Source organism: Panulirus ornatus, chromosome 4 (genome assembly GCF_036320965.1).
Source record: "Panulirus ornatus isolate Po-2019 chromosome 4, ASM3632096v1, whole genome shotgun sequence".
Lineage (NCBI taxonomy): Eukaryota > Metazoa > Arthropoda > Malacostraca > Decapoda > Palinuridae > Panulirus > Panulirus ornatus.
Window position 1 is genome coordinate 83,116,864 of NC_092227.1, and position 20,185 is coordinate 83,137,048.

The 20,185-nt window shown below is 42.3% G+C and overlaps 1 protein-coding gene across 2 annotated transcripts in view; it reads left to right on the forward strand.

The window, feature by feature from the left end:
- LOC139745998 (uncharacterized) overlaps nt 1–20,185 on the forward strand; it is a 498,500-nt gene that overhangs the window by 383,147 nt on the left and 95,168 nt on the right. Inside the window, exon 1 of one of the 2 annotated variants that reach the window (XM_071656786.1) lies at nt 15,418–15,550. The exons of the other annotated variant lie outside the window; for it this stretch is intronic. The gene's annotated coding sequence lies outside the window, so the exon portion shown is untranslated. Of the gene's footprint in view, nt 1–15,417; nt 15,551–20,185 lie in introns of those variants that run through there. 2 annotated transcript variants of the gene reach the window in all.

Sequence of the window (20,185 nt, forward strand, 5' to 3'; positions counted from 1 at the left end):
ATCGTACCGTTCCTGCAGTCCTCATCGTACCGTTCCTGCAGTTCTCATCGTACCGTTCCTGCAGTTCTCATCGTACCGTTCCTGCAGTCCTCATTGTACCGTTCCTGCAGTTCTCATCGTACCGTTCCTGCAGTTCTCATCGTACCGTTCCTGCAGTTCTCATCGTACCGTTCCTGCAGTTCTCATCGTACCGTTCCTGTTGTCCTTTTCGTACCGTTCCTGCAGTCCATATCGTACCGTTCCTGCAGTTCATATCATCCTCTCTGATCCCGTATGTGATGGGTTGTCATTCATCGCTGGTCAACATGTCCTGTTATCATCTTTAATGTCCCTCTCTCGTGGTCCATTATAGTGGTCAGTCCTATTCCCTCTGTCCACCATGTTCAGTCTGTTTTTTTTTTTGTTCATTGTGTATCATTGTACGGGGAAAACTTGGTTTTTGTTTTTTTTCTGTGAGAGACTCGCCTTCATGTCTTCTGTAATCCTTGCCTAGCTCTACCATCCCCACTGGAGGATGTAAAAAAAAAAATGAAAATAAGTAATAATATCTGCAAATCTCTCTCTCTCTCTCTCTCTCTCTCTCTCTCTCTCTCTCTCTCTCTCTCTCTCTCTCTCTCTCTCTCCCCCCCCACTTGCGTTCCCTGAAGCTGTCAAATGTCCCTACAGGGCATTTACATAGGTTACTGAACCCGGAGTTTACTTTCCTGAAGCCAATTTTTTGTGTGTGTGTGTGTTTTGTAATATGAGAGAGAGAGAGAGAGAGAGAGAGAGAGAGAGAGAGAGAGAGAGAGAGAGAGAGAGAGAGAGAGAGGCAGACAGACAGAGACAGAGAGAGAAAGGTTTCTCAACGCCACACAGACAGACAGACAGACCCCAGACAGCTGTACGGGGGCTAGTGTATATTACATCGCAGTCTTGCTGTATTTGTCTGTATACTACAATAGATCATAGTGTCTGTCTGTCTGTGTGTGTGTGTGTGTGTATGTGTGTGTGTGTGTGTGTGTGTGTGTGTGTGTGTGTGTGTGTGTAGTATAACGAGAGACTATTATAAACCTTTGGATAAAAGAAATATATGTTTCCCTACCATTTGTGATGTATTTGTACGAAAAGTAATTATCGCCGGCGAATTCAAGCGTTTGTTAATTTCATTAATCTGAATGCAGGCTAATGACTTTGATATTTAATGTTAGGTACAGGTTGTGAGGTCTACAGTGATCCAAATGTTTCAGACTCTTACTTACAGTTTTTGGATCTGTCCTCTTTACTATACCACACTAGGAGGAAAAGTTGTAGCATCTTACCTTCCAAACACCTGTATTGTATGTACTAGAAAAAAACACGGTTTTTATTAGCTGATGGATTAGCATGATTACCAGTCGAAGGCTCTTAATTGATCAATACGTCCAATCCCGTTGATCAGGACGTCCAATTCCGCTAATCATTACGTCCAGTCCTACTGATCAGTAGGTCCCCCCCCCCCACCCCCAACACAGACACACTCACGGAATCATAATTCTCAATTCTTTGATGTATTTTCCTCAGCTTCCTTTGTGTTTTGAAGGGTCTGTATAAGAGAGTGGAAATAGATAGAGGGTGGTTGAGAGAGCAGAAGAGGGCGTGTTGAAATGGTTTGGACAAAGAGAAAATGAGTAAGGAAAGGTTGACCAAGAGGATATATGTGTCAGAGGTGGAGGGGGGAAGGAGGAGAAGCGGGAGACCAAATTGGAATTGTGCCCTCCTTCCTTGTAAATACCATCCAAACGCCCTCCCCATTTCTCTTTCACTAGCAATTTTACTTCATACCATTCTCCCAAAATAACATCTAGATATACTCCTACAATACCGGAATACCTTGAGAACTAATTATGACTTTTTACCTATACAATACTGATGTTAGTGAACGCCAATATGTCAATACGTCAGTACTGATAGATGCAGCTCATTCGTAATATGCAAATGTATTGGATACTCTTCTATTTTTATGAAAGACTTGCAACTCTTTTTTTTTTATTTCTTCTTTCAACGTTCGCGCGTCCAAACATTTTGACAGTCGCAGGTACAGCGAGCAAAAGAATCCACTCATTAAAACTTTGACTTGTTTTTCATCGTACTAATTCGAATAGCAGCACCACCATCGCATCACGTTGAGATTTCATCAAGTCTACTGTCAGTTACTAACGTATGAACGCACTCGTTCGTCCACACACACACACACACACACACACACTGTAACCACCCCCCCCCCTCCCTTCCCCAAGGGAGCGGACTCACTAGCGGCCTCTGGAAAGCACTAAATGAGTCAGATAACAGAGCGAGACACAATCGCCATGATGGTGTAGGTGTCTATGCAGCTCATTTCCATATATACGTTACCAGTGGATGAAGTATATAGTACACCCAGGATTGCGTCTCTTCTGGATTATACAGACAGACAGACAGAGTGAGACTGACAGACAGAGTGAGACTGACACACACACACTGAGATTGACACAGAGACAGATAGACAGACAAGACAGACAGACAAACTGAGACAGACTGACAGATAGGTAGACAGACACAGAGCAACAGTTCTTTGAAAGATGCAGAGACAAAACACCGTAACATCAAAGAATAAACGTGTCAGAAACGATGCAAAATAAATGATTTTACAGTGTAAGAGTGGCGGACGAATGGAATAAACTGAATGAGAAAACGAGAAATGCGGACAGGATACGTTAAGTTTGAAAAAGCTGTATCGATAGTAAAAGATGTATCAAGACTTTCACGAGGGCAAGACTCTCTCTTACGCAATACAAAGAAGTAATGACACCCACAGACATAGGAACCTCTCATCTCTCCCCGGACTGGACTAACAGGTGGCTGCACTCGCAATGGGCTATAAATGCCCCGCCCCCTAGAGAGCCGAAGTGGACGAATTGTACCTAAATGTCAAGGCTTCATGTATCACAAAAGTGTATCATCTCCAAGAGGATTTCTGCTGGTAATGGAATGTCCTCTCCAGCTCCCGCCACACTGTAAGGAGCTTCTGTCGAAATTCTTGACGGTGTACAGTCAGGATACGAAGCTCAGAACAGGGAAGTGCTTTTCAGTCTTGCATCCACAGTGAAGAAGACGTCAGGAAAACGTTCTCGATGGGTTTTATTTCGACAATTTCTATATTATCAAGCGATGATGAAAAGCCTTTTCTCTGTTTCTGTGGAATAGAACCACCATAGGGAAACATCTGGTATAACTAACTTATAACTGTGTAATATGATTACTAAAAGCAGCATTTGGCTAATTTCATTTGATATATCAAACATCTAATTAGAAATATCTAATGTAGATATTCCATTTATTTGTTTGGCCCAAAGCTGATGCACTTCTTGAAGAGTTTAAAGTGTCAAGATTGCTGGAACAGCCAGTCAGCACTCCCGTATATGAAAAGACACCAGCTTGTCATCCATTTAAGTCAAGAACCATAACTGTACAGTATGTAGCCAGCGTCTTCACAAGAGTGTCTTCCTCATTCAACAAATATATATCCATCGGCTGTCTGGTGTGACGGACGAAGTATCATGTTATATATAGGAAGTTATAAGAAGGAGAGAGTTCCCCAGTGACTCGTACACTGTAGTTCAACTTGTGCAGTTCTCATTACTGATGGCCGGCTAAAGAAAAGAGGAACCTCGTTGACATAAGCTTGACTCCAGAAACGTATGATTCAACGGTAGTTCTTCTTGTAGTCATTGGAGCTCCACCAGCAGTCTTAATACTTGCTCTCGAACAGAATCTTCATGCCAAGGGTCGGTCTCGATACAGAAGTCGTAGAAGATCATGAGATGATTCTAAAAAGGAACTACGACTTCGAAAGTATAAACAAGAGGGATGGGTGGATCAGTGTCAGTGAACAACAAGGACTACTCCAACAACCATAAAGATCCCGAATCTCTTAAGTGTGTCTCCAAGGAATAGCCATAACAAAATGAAGAGACTCTACCTTGTATTGCGGTTATAGCCAATCCGGTACGTTACTAAGATACAGCGATTCTGTAGACCGTGGTCTTTGTGAGATCCAGATAGACGGAGGAGTTTTGAGTTTCTGGTTCAGCAGCCTACGCTTCTACTGACTGACTTGAAGTTCTTCAGCCGTACGAGCGGCTTTTATATTGTGCACTTCTGTCCATCCTGTGGGCAGTGGGGCAAAAGAGGAGGATACAGAGTGCACAAAAGGTCAACGGACAGGTGGGCCGTGTCATTGATTGGAATACATTGTATAGTGACGGAGTCTGGAAAGTGCTAACAAGTTTAGGCGAAATCGATTGAAATACATTTCATAGTGACATAGTGAGAAAAGCTTTAAACAAGAATTGAGAAACGGTGAATAAATCATCTAGCAGTTTACATAGTAAGACGTATATGACCTCAGCGACCTGATTTAACCCCCGGATCTCTCCTGAGAGCACTTCATTCCAGAACCCGAAGCTGACTAGTGGTTGCATCCTGGCTTTTAGTCCCTTGTCGCGGGATGCGGGATGAGTTTCTCCTTCCTTCCCCAGACGGCTATAATTCTGAGGAAGACTCAAGCTTAGAATAGTCTCTGTCTTTACTATATAGTTTGCTCTCTAATCTCCTAAACTCATAAAATCTACAAACAAGAGAAAAACTGCGTCACAAAACTTGGATGTGATATGGTATATTTTGTTTGCGTTTGACATATCATGTTCAGGTTTTGTAACTTTTTTTTTCTCTTTCTTTTTTTTGTAGATTTCTTATTATGCCTCTGCGAAGGTGAAAGTCTGAGTGAAATGGATACTTTTGGACAACTAGTGTGTGAGCACCTACCGAATGGTACAATAATACAGAGGAAATTAGAGAACATAAGAAAGAATATTAATAACTCTAAATATGCTGTCGTATTCAATTATATATATATATATATATATATATATATATATATATATATATATATATATATATATATATATATATATATATATATTTATTTTTTATTTTGCTTTGTCGCTGTCTCCCGCATTAGCGAGGTAGCGCAAGGTAACAGACGAAAGAATGGCCCAACCCACCCACATACACATGTCTATACATACACGTCCACACACGCAAATATATATACCTATACATCTCAATGTATACATATATATGCACACACAGACATATACATATATACACATGTACATAATTCATACTGTCTGCCTTTATTTATTCCCATCGCCACCCCGCCACACATGGAATAACAACCCCCTCCCCTCGTATTCAGTTACACACACACATATATATATATATATATATATATATATATATATATATATATATATATATATATATATATATATATATATATATATAAACCGTCAGGGAGTATGTGTTTATGTGCATTATCCTGGATCATCCATCTTATCGTGGAGAAATATTACCCCGAATAATATTAACATTTATAGCAAATAAACATCGTTAAATAAGTGTATATTCTCATTTACGGAAATGCGTTAAAAATGTAGACCAAAAATCTATGCAAATATGGTATTAAACACTGCTATATTTCTGATGGGAGCCAAATGCAACCTAAGTCCCTTTTCGTAGTCCATCATGTGTCGAGTTGGGGGGGAACCTAGTGTCGAGGGTGAAAATATCCAAAATTCCCCAGTTTTTGGAATCTTTTTTTCTTTTTTTTTAGGTAAAATATCTGTCCAAAATAACCACATCCACTCCAGTATAAACACCATGTCCCTTGCTCACGTCTCCGCTTTAAGAGCGACCGTGGAGTGTAAAGTACAAACCTCACACTTCATTCGCGAGTAAAATGGCTCATATTTCACCCTCATTGTGAGGGTACGTTTATGTGATCCTCGTCTCTCTCTCTCTCTCTCTCTCTCTCTCTCTCTCTCTCTCTCTCTCTCTCTCTCTCTCTCTCTCTCTCTCTCTCTCTCTCTATTCCCTCATGACAGACTTAAAGCAGATATTTTGCCCTCGCTCACACCACCAGCCTTCAACAGACTCAGAAGATATTTCTCCCACACGTTTATTTTTCTTCTTCTTCTTCTTTAGGCTTTCATAATAGTCGACTTTTATCGTTGTTCTCTTTGTTAAAACAGCCTAATGCCATCTTTTCACTTTTGTTGAAGAGTGATATATATATATATATATATATATATATATATATATATATATATATATATATATATATATATATATATATACTCGAACTCTGTTTATAGAACATCTGTGCCTACATTCTACATTCCTTCTATTCTTACTCGACATAAAAATCTTCTGCTTTGATATTATTTCAAGACACACTATATCCTCCTGCATGTTCAGAAGACGTAGAGGAAGAGACTGGGGTCAGTAAAAGATGAGGAACAAGGGAGTGAGACATATGAAGCTTTGATGAAATTTCCATCATTTTTTTTCTTTCTTTTTCCATATTTTGGGGAATATATTCTGGGCCAGCGTCCCCTGTCCGGTAATGAGGATCATACTGTGGCTATAAATTAGCCAAGTTACTCTCTCGCTTTCAGGATAATTGCCAACATATCGGAGGGAACAAAGGGAGGGGGTTAAACTGCCGGCCATCATCACCGAAACTGTCGTTTCAAACGACTGTCAAAACAACCGATAACAACCTAACTACACCCCCCCCCCCCCCATATTATGGTTATAGTTGGTCCACACTTATTGAATTATAATGAAAACGGGGGTTTTGGGTTGATTATTCCCTACGTATATATATATGCAGGCGCTCTCTCGTATATACTGTTGGCATAGGTTATTATCAGATATTTGGCGAATCATCAGGAGTAAATGTGAAAATAGATAAATGAGCGTACAATTATTTTCATTTAATGAAATATGCAAAAAAAAAAAAAATTATGTGATGCGGGAACACTACTCTTTTGTTTTGTTTTTTTTAAGATTAAATCCGACCTGATTCCCTTTTAATGGTTTCATGGTCGTGGAGCTGGGACTGAATATGCAATATGTGAAATAAGCCTTAAATCAACAGGTATTAAGGTTGTTTTTTTTCCCCCAATTAAAGCGTTCCTACATTAACTACACACCACCACCACCACTACCACTCCTGCTCCTCCAAACACCTTTATGAGTCCATGTAGGTAAGGAGGGACCTGGTCTTAGCCATCGTTTTCCAGTGTTGAGTGAAGGGAAGGACAGTGAAGGCGATGCTACTTGCTTTGGGTTCTTCTTGCTCAAGCGTCTTCCGTGAGGTACACATCAGTAGCGAGGAGACTTTCCTCATACCACCTCATCTGTAATAACCGCCCCACATGCCTCGCCTCATTTGAAAAAGCAACGTATGCTTCCTCGCTCTTCAATATATATATATATATATATATAGTCCATACATATTCGCCATTTCCTGCGTTAAGAACAGATGACAGAGCCGCAGAGGGGATATCCTCACTTGGCCCCCTTTTCTGTTCCTCCTTTTGGAAAAAGTAAAGCGGGAGGGAAGGATTTCCAGCCCCCAGCTTCCTCTCCTTTAAGTTGCCTTCTACCACACGCAGGGAATACGTGGAAAGTTTCCTTTCTACCCTATCCCCAGGGATATGTATGTGAGAAATACTTAGAAAAGCAAATGGATTTGTATGTAGCGTTTATGGATCTGGAGAAAGCATATGATAAGAGCTGATAGAGATGCTCTGTGGAAGGTATTAAGAATATATGGTGTGGGAGGAAAGTTGTTAGAAGCAGTGAAAAGTTTTTATCGAGGATGTAAGGCATGTGTACGTGTAGGAAGAGAGGAAAGTGATTGGTTCTCAGCGAATGTAGGTTTGCGGCAGGGGTGTGTGATGTCTCCATGGTTGTTTAATTTGTTTATGGATGGGGTTGTTAGGGAGGTAAATGCAAGAGTTTTGGAAAGAGGGGCAAGTATGAAGTCTGTTGGGGATGAGAGAGCTTGGGAAGTGAGTCAGTTGTTGTTCGCTGATGATACAGCGCTGGTGGCTGATTCATGTGAGAAACTGCAGAAGCTGGTGACTGAGTTTGGTAAAGTGTGTGGAAGAAGAAAGTTAAGAGTAAATGTGAATAAGAGCAAGGTTATTAGGTACAGTAGGGTTGAGGGTCAAGTCAATTGGGAGGTGAGTTTGAATGGAGAAAAACTGGAGGAAGTGAAGTGTTTTAGATATCTGGGAGTGGATCTGGCAGCGGATGGAACCATGGAAGCGGAAGTGGATCATAGGGTGGGGGAGGGGGCGAAAATTCTGGGGGCCTTGAAGAATGTGTGGAAGTCGAGAACATTATCTCGGAAAGCAAAAATGGGTATGTTTGAAGGAATAGTGGTTCCAACAATGTTGTATGGTTGCGAGGCGTGGGCTATGGATAGAGTTGTGCGCAGGAGGATGGATGTGCTGGAAATGAGATGTTTAAGGACAATGTGTGGTGTGAGGTGGTTTGATCGAGTGAGTAACGTAAGGGTAAGAGAGATGTGTGGAAATAAAAAGAGCGTGGTTGAGAGAGCAGAAGAGGGTGTTTTGAAGTGGTTTGGGCACATGGAGAGAATGAGTGAGGAAAGATTGACCAAGAGGATATATGTGTCGGAGGTGGAGGGAACGAGGAGAAGAGGGAGACCAAATTGGAGGTGGAAAGATGGAGTGAAAAAGATTTTGTGTGATCGGGGCCTGAACATGCAGGAGGGTGAAAGGAGGGCAAGGAATAGAGTGAATTGGAGCGTTGTGGTATACCGGGGTTGACGTGCTGTCAGTGGATTGAATCAAGGCATGTGAAGCGTCTGGGGTAAACCATGGAAAGCTGTGTAGGTATGTATATTTGTGTGTGTGGACGTATGTATATACATGTGTATGGGGGGGGGGGGGGGGTTGGGCCATTTCTTTCGTCTGTTTCCTTGCGCTACCTCGCAAACGCGGGAGACAGCGACAAAGTATAATGAATAGAATATATATATATATATATATATATATATATATATATATATATATATATATATATATATATATATATATATATATTTTATTTATTTATTTATTTATTCATTATACTTAGTCGCTATCTCCCGCGTTAGCGAGGTAGCGCAAGGTCTACCTCCGTATTCTCTGCGTGTCATGCGGCGCTGATACCCTCTCATCCTCAAGTTGCAGGTCCCCCTCGGAGGATGACCTCAACACAGACCAGAGGGAATAGTCGTAACCCTCCCACACAGATGGTTTGGAGGAGGAGGCATGTATGTATTAGGGTTTTCAGGGCATTCATAAATGTCATGAACCACCACCATGTCCATGTTCTAAGCCATTGGTTCCCATCCTAGGGGGGCGCCATGGGCGGTGTTGTAGGTTCAAGATCGGATCATTATGTGAACGACTATGATGATGATGTTCTGTACGACACTTAAGTACACTTACAACGACACTTAAGTACACTTACAACCTTATTTTTGAATATTCATTGTATTTAAGCTTTTCCTTTCCCATAAGCATGGGTTCATTGCTGATTGTACGCGTTTTACTTCTAGACAGTATAAGGGATGGGCTACAAGCTCTTCAGATGAGGTATATTGGCCCATTATCTCATAAAGGTTGGGATCCATTGTACTAGACAGTCATAAAGGTTGGGATCCATTGTACTAGACAGTCATAAGGGTTGGGATCCATTGTACTAGACAGTCATAAGGGTTGGGATCCATTGTACTAGACAGTCATAAGGGTTGGGATCCATTGTACTTGACAGTCATAAAGGTTGGGATCCATTGTACTTGACAGTCATAAAGGTTGGGATCCATTGTACTTGACAGTCATAAAGGTTGGGATCCATTGTACTTGACAGTCATAAAGGTTGGGATCCAATGTACTAGACAGTCATAAAGGTTGGGATCCAATGTACTAGACAGTCATAAAGGTTGGGATCCATTGTACTAGACAGTCATAGCCACTCTGCCAACATCCTGGATTAGTATGTCACCTCCTGGTATTAACACCACACTGGCCATGAATATACCATCCCCAAGATCTTTTCTTTCTCTTATATTTTTCTTCGAAAGGTTATTGTCTCGTGACGACACTTGTGCTTCTGATGAGCTTATAGAAGAGGATATTCTCGCTGTAATGGAGGCATGATATCCAATTCTTTTCTCTCCCAAGATTATCACTTCTTCCAGTCCATGGTCTAGCCGCCACTCCTCCTGTCTGTCCTGATGAACCATTCGCGGCAGAAGAACTTGGCATACCGGGCGCTGATAAAACCATCTCTCCTTCTGCTTCTCAGTCAGCTTTCATATCTGTATGAAACTCATGGCAGATGCATCATCGCTGCTCGTGAGGCTAAATGCTCTTTGATCCAAGAGGAAGTATGACGACTCTTCCTCTTCTTTAACTGACTGGTCTTTCTGTTCTTCTTTAACTGACTGGTCTTTCTGTACTTCTTTAACTGACTGGTCTTTCTGTTCTTCTTTAACTGACTGGTCTTTCTGTTCTTCTTTAACTGACTGGTCTTTCTGTTCTTCTTTAACTGACTGGTCTTTCTGTTCTTCTTTAACTGACTGGTCTTTCTGTTCTTCTTTAACTGACTGGTCTTTCTGTTCTTCTTTAACTGACTGGTCTTTATGTTCTTCTTTAACTGACTGGTCTTTCTGTTCTTCTTTAACTGACTGGTCTTTATGTTCTTCTTTAACTGACTGGTCTTTCTGTTCTTCGTGTTTCAAGTATCTTCAATAACGTTCGCTCTGCTAACTCTTCTTGTCTTTGCGATTCCCACGCTAATTGTAACGGTGATAAACGTGAATCTCTCTCTCTCTCTCTCTCTCTCTCTCTCTCTCTCTCTCTCTCTCTCTCTCTCTCTCTCTCTCTCTCATCAAGAAAACAACTATTTTCTAGTTTTCTTTTTCTTCTCGAAATTCATCTTGAATTCTAACGTTCCACCGCCCTATACTGCATCACTTACTAATCTTAGTGTCCTCCCTTAAGATCATCTTCCATGTCCACATAGTATTTATGTTGCCAGACAAAATTAAGGCTCACAGACCAGATGGGTTCCTTCCTCGAGTTTCGAAGGAATTTGGATCTGTATTGAACAGCTTTCTCTTCTCTTTTACCTTTAGCTTCGCTCTGAAATCGACAACCAATTTTTCTTCTTTTTTTTTTTAGGAATAATTTATTGATACGATCAGTCCTTCCCATCTGTCGTCCATATTGCTTTGGTTTTCTCGATAGCCAAGGTCTTTGACTCTCTTCAACTCCCATTTCTTATGCATCTGAAATGTCACTTCTCTTCCAGCTCATCTGCGTGGCTTTGGCCTTTGCAAGAGGGAGTTCTAACGGGAGAGAGAGAGAGAGAGAGAGAGAGAGAGAGAGAGAGAGAGAGAGAGAGAGAGAGAGAGAGAGAGATCCTTTCTTACAATACTGACGTATGTAATTTTCTCTTGAGAGACTTGCGGGGAAATCTGCCCGCCTCTTTTTTTAGTTCTTCTTACTCGCTCTGTTCCCTCATGTCTAGTTAGCCTCTTTCTGGTGTTGTGTGTCCATAACTATCGGTGAATTTACCCCTCATGGTTCTGTCGTGTCACCTAAGATCTTCCTTCTTAAAGTGAGCGAGTTCTCTTTTCTTCAGATGAGGTCACGGCTGACGACCGAAATTTATATTCTTTCTTTCTTTCTTTCTTTCTTTCAAATTTGCCTCCCCCCCCTCTCTCTCTCTCTCTCTCCTTTGCTCGATCTTCGCCTCGTCCCATCACACAACTATAACTCACATTTCACAAGATTTCCCAGCGGGACGGACGGTCGCAAGGCTAGTTTAAATTTAACTCCGTTCAGAAGACCCAGTTTCTTCCTATTTCTCTCTCCTAAAAAAAAAAAGAAAAAAAAAAAGTCACAACTTTCCCATCTCCTTTGATGGCTCTGTAATTCAGTCATCTACGCACCGATAGGTCGGCTGGGCTGTAGTGATGTTCTGTCAAGAAGAACTAAGTTCCGTCTCGCCTCGTGGCAGAAATTCACGTGGATGGAGAGGTTAATGTGGGATTCACAAGGGGTTTGAGGAGGAGGGCCCACCCTGACCCGCCCCGACACCTCTCTCTCCTCAAGTCTTGTCATTGACTCCACTGTATCGTCTCCCCACCTAGGTAGGTGTACGCTAGTATCCCCCAACTCGTTAACACCTTAAGACTACCATAGCGTCAGTCTCATTCCCGACTTACTGCTGAAGGGGAATTTCCATCGAATTCATCACACCAAGGACCCGCAGGAAGAGCTCTGCTTCTCAAAAATCTGTCGAAGGTTCGCTCGAAGTCTCGTCTCTGTCATCACAAACAGAGAGGGGACACAGAAAGTTCCAACACGTCAACGCGATGCACGCCTTCTCCTTGACTGGTCTCAACTCTACGGTTGGAAGAGTTTGGGATCTAATCCCAGTCGATATTGGCTTGGCCTGACCTCCTACCGACGCAACCAATACTACAACCTATCTCTCGTAGCATAGTACACGCAACCAGTTCTCTGATATACACCCCACATTGCCACCTCCCGATCAGCCAGGATGTAACGTACAGCGTTAAGACTTACTGGGGCTCTTCCATGAGGCCGCAATGCGGTACATGGGAGTGTGGATTGTCTGGTATACCCCGGAGTGAAGTGCTGTGCATGGATCACTTCCCCGTGTGGCGGGTTTGACTACACCAAGCTAACGTGTCATATAACTCACAACCCCGCATCTCTAGTCCGATCCGTGCAATCCCTTTTTCTTCTGTAGTCTTACACGCGTAATTATAATGTATTGGAGTCATCACGCCAATTCTTTTACCTCTCGGGTTCATGATGGGGTCGTATTTAGGTAGCTTGTGTCACGCAGGATCTACACAAACTGCTTGCTGATTACTGCCTATAGTATGTTACAAATCATGCTTGTGTGTGTGTGTGTGTGTGTAATTACGACATTGCGTTTAACTCAGTACATCGTTAATAATAATAATAATAATAATGATAATGATAATGATGACCATCAGTATTGTTATTATTATTATTATTATTATTATTATTATTATTATTATCATTAATCCTGTTAATGTAATTATTATTATATCTTATTCTTCCTTTTATTATTATTATTATTATTATTATTATTATTATTATTATTATTATACGCCCTTCAATATTGGTGAAATTTTCCCGTAGCCAATATCTAGGATTATCCCGTTGAGTAATAGGCCAGTGGTGGTGGTGATGTGTTGTTGTGTGTTGAGTAATGGTTTGGCTAGTAATTATGAGGGGAATGTCTGGTGGAAAGGTCTCCTGCGGGTCATTAGTCTGTCGTGAGTGCTTCCATGTTTCACTGTCTCGCCCAAAGGTGTTTTTATGGGTCACTGTGGAGCTGGGAGTGTTTTCATTGGGTTACAATTGTGGGGAGGGGGGTGTTATTGCATGTTCTTGTCTTGTCTGGATTGCACCCACGGGTGATTTTCCGGTGGGGAGTTGATTTCCCCCTTTTCCGTCAGTTTGTAGAAATGCATCTGTGGGTCGTTCGCTGTCTCTTGGGGAGTTTATATTATGTGGGTTTATCATCTTCACCGAAGCTTTTCAGTCGTTCACTGTCCAACTGAGTCGTTGGCTTAGGGTATCGCTTCTGCAGGCCATATGATGAGAGGAGAGAGTTTTTGAGTCATTATCTGATGGGATGTGATCTCGTTGGTCTTGTCACGTTTGTTTCCAAGGGCCGTTGTTTTCCGGGGAAACCTTTCCATGGGCCACTGACTTATTGGAAGGTCTTCCGTGGGTCTTTGTCTTGGAGGAGGGGAAGGGTCTTTCGTGGGTGATCGTGTTGGTAATGCCTTAATGGGACAGTGCCTTGTGGTGTGTGTGCTTTCGAAGACCATGGACTTATCTGGCAAGTTCCCTAGGGCCATTGTAATGTCGGGTGGTCTTCCACGGGTCTGTGTCTTATAGGAAGTGATTCCGTGGGTCTTTTTCCGTTCGAGAGGTGCTTCCGTGGGTCGCCTTGCTAGTATTGCTTCTGTGGGAGGGACAGAATCTTGTGGGGAAGGCTGCAATGGAGTGATGTCTCTTGATGAATGATTGCAAGGGCAACTGTGTTGTGTGTGGGGAGTGGATTCATTATTTCATTGGTGAAGTGCTTCCATGAGTGACTGGCTCATGGAAAGTGCTTCTCTAATTATCTAATGAAGACTATGTCTAATTATTTATAGTAAGGGGCGCTTCCTGTGGGTAATTGTCTGATAAAGAGATGTTCTCTGTGGGTAAGTTGGTAATGGAGAGAACTGCCATGCTTTGATTCACCAGTGGGTAATGCTTTCGTTGGATGGCTGGCTTGTGGGGATGCATTGCCTTTGGGGTGAATAAGTGACTATGTGGAGTGCCTCCTGCTGTGGGGTGATTGTTTCTGTCACTGACGCTGTCATGTGGTCACGGTCTGGTGAGGAATTCTCCCCTAGAGCGATCAGCCAACGGGGTGTATTCCCATGGGGGTGAATGTCTAGTGGGGAGTGATTCACTGGGGGTGAAGTGGTCGTGTATGCTTCAGTTGAGAGACTGCGCGGTGGTGGGGAGAGCATAAATGGGGTGATTTTATGTTGGGGAGTACTCCATTTGGGGTGACTATGTCGTTGGGACTGCCACAGATGGGTGATGTGATGTGGGCATGGCTTCAGTGGGGTGATCAGTGTGTGGTGTGGTGGGAGTTCTCCAGTGCTAAGTGGGTTCGACCTCTGTGAGTAATGTGCTGAGTAACTATACTAAATGAGTAATGTTCCAGTTGGGAGTTGTTGACCCATGAGGGTCATGTGGGGCCCAGGGAAGGGTGCAGGATGTCCTGTTGAATGATAGACATCTCGTCCAGATATCGACCCTTTGCGAATAGGGACTTGAGATCAATCCAGAAAGGATGGAAGTGTATGAACGGAGCTTGTACACGTGTGGCTATGAAAGGCGCTGTAGACAAATTACATGATTTCTGGGAAATGAATTATAGTCAGTTGCTATAGGCTTAGACAGACACTGAGGAATTATATGAAATTACATCAGTCTTTCACAAATAGCTGTCAAATGTCTTCCCATACCTTTCACTGGTGTTGAGTCTGGAGCTAAGAAAATGATAGACTGTAGTGTGTTTACGGTGACACACACACACACACACACACACATAGACACACACAAACACACACCGACTGTCGGTCTCAGAGTCTCTCCCACTTCCTGATAAGTCTAGGGTCAACTGTACCCACCCATTCCACTCATTCATTTTACATTCGCACTCGTCCCATTCGTGAAACTATACACACTGATGAAAAACGCCGTTCGAACTTCCTCGAGAAGGACTTTATAAATAGTTGACTTCGTCAGCCTTAGTAAACCAGATACATTCACCGGGTAAAAAAATATTGTATGTGTAATGGTATGCGTTGGCATCAGTAAGGTCGTGTGTACCAGAGTGAGGGGAGGAGAAGCTGTCTGTGGTGTGGCTCCTCACCTCACCAGTTGTAGCTCTGAGCCAGTGTCACGGTGGGCGGTTTAGGCAAGTTACATTAGAAGCCTATCGCCTTCAAGGCCCCCCCAACATAAACCCAATACAGACTCCAGTAAGTCAGTTCACAGTGTAAAATAAATGTTCATAGATCTTTTTAAAGGATGTATGATGGTAAGTAGTAGGAGAATCACTCAGTGCAATGTTCATAGATCTTTTTAAAGGATGTATGATGGTAAGTAGTAGGAGAATCACTCAGTGCAATGTTCAAAGATCTTTTTAAAGGATGTATGATGGTAAGTAGTAGGAGAATCACTCAGTGCAATGTTCAAAGATCTTTTTAAAGGATGTATGATGGTAAGTAGTAGGAGAATCACTCAGTGCAATGTTCATAGATCTTTTTAAAGGATGTATGATGGTAAGTAGGAGAAGAATCACTCAGTGCAATGTTCAAAGATCTTTTTAAAGGATGTATGATGGTAAGTAGGAGGAGAATCACTCAGTGCAATGTTCAAAGATCTTTTTAAAGGATGTATGATGGTAAGTAGTAGGAGAATCACTCAGTGCAATGTTCAAAGATCTTTTTAAAGGATGTATGATGGTAAGTAGGAGGAGAATCACTCAGTGCAATGTTCAAAGATCTTTTTAAAGGATGTATGATGGTAAGTAGTAGGAGAATCACTCAGTGCAATGTTCAAAGATCTTTTTAAAGGATGTATGATGGTAAGTAGGAGGAGAATCACTCAGTGCAATGTTCAAAGATCTTTTTAAAGGATGTATGATGGTAAGTAGGAGGAGAGTAACTCAGTGCAGTCATTTTTTTTTTATAAATTGTGTTATAATGAGAGTAGATAAGAACACAAATAAACAGTAACAATATATGGTATGTACTCTTGAGAAAGAAAAGGATAATAGTTTACTGCTACAGTTTTTCCATCCTGAAATATTCAGAGGCCAAGAGTTGATAAGAACCAGTGTATACAGAATAACCAGAGTAATTTTTTATATGTTCACATCACTCTAATCGCTAGGTTGATGTAAAGAGGTCTGTGTTAATCCGTGATCCTACAATCTTATATACGACCGTAGTTCCTGGGTTTTCTGAACTTGATATGAAAGTAAGACAATAGCAATAACTTTCATTACGTTTTAAAGATGATAAACAGTATCGTGACATAGCTATAGAGAGATTTTACAACTGCTATCAACACGAGGTTAAAAGCACTTGTAACGTTTAGTGATAAATGATCCAGCCTTCAAAATATATATAATGGTAAGTTAAACCTTCATTGAAATAATAAACCTGCACTGTCAAAAAGCGATTTGATGAAAAGACATTACTAAGAAAATGGTTAGTAGATTGTATCTTACCCTTTGCAAGACTTGGCATTTTGAGATCCCCTGAAGGGTCGTCCCTCCCCCACACCGTTTTCTTAACCTAATCTAGGTGTAGGTTAGGTTGGGACAGGAAAAAAAAAGAGAGGAAGTTACGGTAGATTAGGATTGCTTTGTATTCTAACTTTAACTAGCCTAACTTAACCCAAGCCAGCCTAACTTAAAAGTTGATTTGGTAAGAGCTACCAAGAAAAGTGCTTTGTTCCAGCTTAAAGCCACTTGATCTTGCATTGCACAATGGGTAAACGTATCTTCTACCATGAGCAGAGAATGTGTTTTAGGAAGCGTACGAAGATTACAAAGGAATCCAACTGAATTGATATACGAATGATGGGGAACAGTAATAGATAATATGGAACCTTTTAAGGCCATTTGTCATAGCGAAGGAGATCAGAAACATTGAAAATATTATGATAATCGTAGACAAGTAAGGACGGAAGATTTATGGAGAAACATTTGTAAAATTTACGTGTATTTAACGAGGCGCACATAAATGTCAGCTGTAGACTTCAATCGAAGTATTTGTCAAGTGTGTTTTTCTACAGCGTAACTCGAATGTTAATTAGTCTTACTGCTAAATCTCTTCATACGTTAGCAATCCTGTTAAGACAGATGCATTTTGCCTCATTCGAAGTGCAGTGTTTGACCATGTAGTACCCAATACTGTACGTGAAATCAGATAAAGGTATTTTTAAACATGTGCATAAATCTAGAATGTCTAAGTCTTTCATAATTCTAAATACCCGTAGCAATTCACCTTGGGATCTTGATAATGAAGTAGATATGAAATATGTTTGGATCAAGACCACCTAATTTTACGTTATCGTAAAATTTCCCGACCTTCAGAACTCCTGATCTGAAGCACATTCGTCTAACTCTGTTTATTTACCATCAAAGCGTCATTTCTAAACAAAAGAACGTCTCCAGTGTAGGATTGACAGACGCCCGAACGTTCGTTTTCGAACATGGAATCTCTTTCTATTACCTCTATAAGGGAGTATAAATTACCGGATCCGTTTCTCCTTTTTTTTCTTTTTCTCCTATTCACTCCAAGGTTCTCTCCATGGGGGAATATTGATCCTGGTACAATTATGAGTGACCTGATTCTCCCATCAGCTGCTGTTTTCGCACGCGACAGCTTCGCCAGCAATATATCACGCGCGTGCGTCTCCCGCCTCCAATCAAAGTTGAGGTTATTAATAGACGGGTCGGAAAGTCCTTGAAATTGGACACCCATGAAATGAATTTTGTCCTCGGAGTTGGCGCCCTCTCCATTTCATATGATTCTGACGAGCCCAGTTCAGACGACAGGGCCAAGTTTCGTCTTGGGAGAGTTTTGTGCCTTCGAAAACCTTCATAAAAGTGTCAGTTTTGGTGATAAATGAGCCGTGTCGATTGCAGACGAGGCGTAATTATCAATATTACTTCCCACTGTTACACTCATGATTCGATGAGATACATGATGATGACGATGGAGTCGACAGATAACTGAACGAGAGTTGTTCCTTCTCTATCAAACTTAAGTTTTGAGAGTTGTGTATATTTTCTGTGGAGCCAAACGTTCATATGCAGTCAGATATTGATCAAACGAAGGTCTTGTGTGGTTCACGCTCAACTTGCAAACCAATATCCATTTCTTATCATCTGAGATATTTACAGTTTTCGAACAATATTCTCACATTTGATATTCTCTTCTTCATGCTCATAACTCGATACTCAAAGGGCTTTTAAACGAAGACTTTTTTTTTTTTTTCAGTGACACTTATTTCTTATGATCTTGTCTCCCTGCTCATACAAGATGGTGGAGGGTTCCATGAAGAAGCTCTGACTTGCGTACCTCCAGTTAGTTCATATAAACCTTTCCCTTCGGTGTACTTAATCCTCATGATTCACCCATCGGGCTGTATCTCTTCCAGTCACCAAGGTTACCAGGCCAGTCAAATCAAGTATGTGACTTTTCCTTCACTGTGGTCGATCGAGGTTGGATATCCTCTGGGAAATATCTCTCTTTTGTTTTTTTTTTAGGAAGCCTGAGAGATACTGGATCACTGGGATAATTTCAGTTTCACTGGGAAGAAATAGGAAGGGAGATAAGAAATTAATAGGGAGCTTTAAGAAAAGGTATGGTACTCCGAAGTGTATACATACTGAGATATATTTTTTTTTTTCTGAAAACATTACGTCACGTGTATTCATATTTACTGCCTTGATGAAATGTACACAACTGTTCTCATTTGTTCTTGTGTGCCGGAGGCAAACGGAACGTCTCTGGTTCTAAGTTAGTTCGTTTGTTTAATTTGAAGCTGGCCTGATGACTTCCCATATGTCACTGGCCTTAAAACCCTAAACCAAACCTCGTACGAAAGGTCTTCAAACTCGGGAGTAACCCCGGAATTACCGGATAAAAAAAACTTCACAACTTGGTGTGAAAAAAAGTCTTTACAGCGAAAGTTGACACTTATCACATTTTGTGTCACTTCCCTGTGAGATTGATCGAGTAACGAGGTGTATGATGAATCCTTTAAGGGATGGGTTTGGATGCGTCGGTTGTAAAGCTTCTTCGGTAGGGTTAGTGAGAGGAGGGAGGGCGGGCTGTTGGTCGCTGGAGACCCCTGGCTACGAAGGAGGGTGGGTTGTTGGTCGCTGGAGACCCTTGGCTACGGAGGAGGGTGGGTTGTTGGTCGCTGGAGACCCCTTGGCTACGGAGGAGGGTGGGTTGTTGGTCGCTGGAGAACCCTTGGCTACGGAGGAGGGTGGGTTGTTGGTCGCTGGAGACCCCTTGGCTACGAAGGAGGGTGGGTAGGCTGTTGGTCGCTGGAGACCCCTGGCTACGAAGGAGGGTGGGTTGTTGGTCGCTGGAGACCCTTGGCTACGAAGGAGGGTGGGTTGTTGGTCGCTGGAGACCCCCTTGGCTACGAAGGAGGGTGGGTTGTTGGTCGCTGGAGACCCCTTGGCTACGGAGGAGGGTGGGTTGTTGGTCGCTGGAGAACCCTTGGCTACGGAGGAGGGTGGGTTGTTGGTCGCTGGAGACCCTTGGCTACGAAGGAGGGTGGGTTGTTGGTCGCTGGAGACCCCCTTGGCTACGAAGGAGGGTGGGTTGTTGGTCGCTGGAGACCCCTTGGCTACGGAGGAGGGTGGGTTGTTGGTCGCTGGAGAACCCTTGGCTACGGAGGAGGGTGGGTTTTTGGTCGCTGGAAACCCCTTGGCTACGGAGGAGGGTGGGTTGTTGGTCGCTGGAGACCCCTTGGCTACGAAGGAGGGTGGGTTGTTGGTCGCTGGAGACCCCTTGGCTACGAAGGAGGGTGGGTAGGCTGTTGGTCGCTGGAGACCCCTGGCTACGGAGGAGGGTGGGTTG